This window comes from Buceros rhinoceros, unplaced genomic scaffold, assembly GCF_000710305.1.
Source record: "Buceros rhinoceros silvestris isolate BGI_N320 unplaced genomic scaffold, ASM71030v1 scaffold3935, whole genome shotgun sequence".
Classification (NCBI taxonomy): Eukaryota; Metazoa; Chordata; class Aves; order Bucerotiformes; family Bucerotidae; genus Buceros; species Buceros rhinoceros.
The window spans coordinates 7,541-11,208 of record NW_010412175.1 but is presented as its reverse complement, the minus strand read 5'-3'; positions in this window follow the sequence as shown (position 1 = coordinate 11,208).

The following is a 3,668-nucleotide window of genomic DNA, read 5'->3' as shown; positions in this document are numbered from 1 at the left end:
TGTAGATACGGGAGAGGGGGGGGGGGGGGGGGAGGGGAGAGAAAAAGAGTAAGAATATTAAGGGCTTCCTTAAGGCCTTCCTTCTCCCAAATGGAATCTTAGATGTAGAATCTTAAAAGAATATATGGTTAGGAAGTTTATCACTAACCATGTAATTATGCACCTGAGAAATCAGCTTGTGCAAACCTTTCTTAACCTTTAAATATAAACCTTCATGCTAAAATGACATCATACTTGTGGACTAGAAGTATGTATAAATTCAGAAGTAGACATTTTCAAAAGAAGAGAAATTACATCAGTTACACTTTGATGCTAGTAATGTGTAAGGAATATATACATAGCCTGAAATAGTGAAGTGCTGTGTACTTATTTGGCTGTTGGCTCAATAAGGCTATTAATATTGCAATAATAATGACTGACAATAGCAATGATTTTTTTTTTGCCAGTTAGGATGAAGTTACATTATAGCTGAACCTTTAAAAGCTACTTGCTTATGGGAAAGAAGGTCATACTTTCTCCAGGGCAACTACATTTTCCTCCCCCTTTGTGAGCATCTGACTGCTTGAAAACCAACTCAATTTACTAAAATGCCAAATTAAAAAGGATTGCCCTGCTTATACTTGGTGCATGGTAAGGTACATTTGCATTCATTATAATATTTAAAATCTCCACACCTGTATTAATTTATCCCAAATCGTTGTTATATTCCAAAAATTATTGCAAGAAAAATTGGTGAAAATATATTATGTAATCATATGATCATATAATCATATGATGAAAGTATATGATTTTTGCCAGAGATCTTTGCCACAAACATAGCTTTTCTGATGTCTTATGAATAATATTAGAATGAGTATATAAAGGAAAAGACTTTACATTTTCTTGCTACAAAGAGCTGAAATATTCAGGGCAAGTCTTCTATTAAGTTAGGTGCTTAATAAACAGAATGAAAAGCTTGCTTTGTGAAATGACAGCTAGTTTAGGGATTAATCTCCCCTCTCTGATGCTACTTAAAAGTTTTCACACTTGAAAAGAGACTAGTTAATTTAGGTCTCATTTCCTTTCACGTTTAAGGCTGTAGTTAAAATGATGCAGGAGGAATATTGCGCAATGATCGTCTGTTCCCTGGGCTTTTCAAACAGCTGAGTGAGTTAGATACTGAGAAGTTCTGTTGCTGCTTGTTTCCCATATTTTTTTTCATACAATTAAAATTTGTACTAGTCATAGGAAAGTGAGAGGACTGTTGTTGCACATAAAGTTCATTTTGTAAATCAAATGGACATACTATTTTAGATCAAACAGAGTTTTGTCTAGAGCACTGGTAATCCAACAAACTTCAGTAGCATTCAAAAGTGGCTAATTACAGATTAGCAGGAATAAAGCATGCTTCGGGTAATAATTTTCCTTTGCTACTCTATAAACATCAATAGAGACTGATGTACTAAATAAATAGAAATCACCTATTTCCTGATGATAATGTTTAATTACAGTTTTTCAGATTAGTTGATTCTTTCAAAGGGGAGCAAGTTCTGTTTTAACTGTTTGAATCTCTAAAAAGTATTAAGTGCTGTGTAGGCTGGAAGACATTGACACTTCCGATGGGTTTTTATTACTCTAGTTGAGTAGTCTGTGTGTCCATGCATCATAGATGCATGGAAATACTTGTGTACTAAATTCATCCTTTTGGGTATGAGAAATGTGCAAATTCAGATTATACCATTGGGATTTTCTATTTAGTACAGTTGAGCACAGGCCTCTAGAATGATGCTGAAATACACAAATAACACAGGAACTATCAGAATTAACTTAGTATTGCAGTTTGTCGTCTTAGCAACACCAAGAGAGCGGTGGCAAGATGTTCCTCGTAAAGGACATGACTAACAAGAATATAATGATTGCTATAGTTCAGTGCTATTCAACTGACAGTTTATAGTCCAGATTCAACTTGCTGCCTTCTTGGAAGCTGCAGAGGTCAACCACTTGGATAACATCCATTGCTCTAGTAGTTAGATGCTGGCTTTCTTGCATGACTCAGACCGGAATATCTTCTGCCAATATGGTAAGATAGGAATGAATACATGTATTATAATGATCTAGTGATCCATTTTTGATTTTTAAAGGAAACAGTGGATTTGTCATACATGTCTTCCAATTGCCTGAGATGATGATACTCCTTTAGACCTACTTTGTCTCTGTTGGAGTGATCCCAAATTTTGTTTTCTTTTTACATCAAGCATTTGCAGGGGCGTATAGTTGTTAAGGGTCGAGGTCCCGAGGTAATAACTCCTCAAATTCCTTAACAATTCCTTCTGTCTTGCTAGAGACAGAAGGAGTTTTAGGGGGAAGAAGAAGATTCATACCTCTGTCTGCGTTTGGGAAACTGAAACAAACTTTTAATAGACAATAAAGCCACACAACTATACACTACTATACATATATATATGCACAACCAAGAACAGGGAAAAAAAACTAAGAAAAGAGGACTCAGATAACCAGGTGCAGAGGGGAAGAGGAGAAAAAGTTCTTAACAGTCTTGTTCAAGGTCAGATCTCTTGGCAGGCACACAGCAATGAGGTGGGAGTGAAAGCCTTGCAGCTGCTTCCAGACAGAGAAAGTGAAATCCTTCTCGCAGTGAGACGGTGGGGGAAGAAACCCCCGCGCAGCAAATTTAACAGCAGGAAAAAACTCCCTGCACAGAACAGCTGGGAGTCCAGATATCTCACCCGATTTCAGACGAGACTCACCACAGTAATAGTTCAAAGTCTGTGATCCTCAGTGATCTGGGGGCCTAGGCCTTCAGGTCTGGGGCCTGGTCGGGCCTGGTCATCAGCCAGCAGATTCACGGGAGGGCTCCCCTCTATAAAGCCATCCGGAGTCCGAGAGACCGACACTCCCCCAGCCGGCTGCTTTTAAAGACTCCCGATGTAATGTTACGTTCACCTGACTCTCTTAACCAATTAAATGCAGAGTTATTGCACTGCATGGAATAATTCCTATTTGTCTATTTCCCAAAACAAGGAAGCTTCAGCTCAAACCAGAACAATAGCGTTGCTGGAGTGTGTTTGGTCTTTCAAGGTTTCAGCTGTGTTTACCTGGTGCTTGAGTACAGCTAAGTAGTGGTATTGACCCTATCTGGCCTGTGTGTTGCTAGTTTTGATGTTTTTGCATCTGTATAGCACTTTACTCAGAAACAATGGCTAAGCATAATGGCTAGTGGGTATGTACAGTAACCTTTTACACTCTGTGAAATCTTATATTCAATATTTTTAGATGAGTTTAAAAAAAAAAGTGGTAAGATACTTGCAAACCATATATTGAATCGTTTAGCATACCTGACACTGTTTTGGAATTTCAGTATGCTCAAACTGGGATTATAGTCAAATTTGACAGAATTTTAAAGCAAGAAGTTCTACAAAAGCTTTTCACTGATTATTTTGATTTTAAAATCTCTCTTTTAAATTTTGTATTGCAGCACTTTAGAAGAGAAATTATTAGATGTATTATAGAAGGAGCTTGAAGATGTCAGGGACGAGAAAGCTTGCAGTGTAATACTTAGCTGCTTCCAGCATAAGAGGTGTTCCCTTTCCATTTGCTTGTGTCATTTAGTCGTTCTCATGTGCTGCTCTCTGATGCGTGGCTGACTGTCCTGGTTTAATATCAAACCAGTC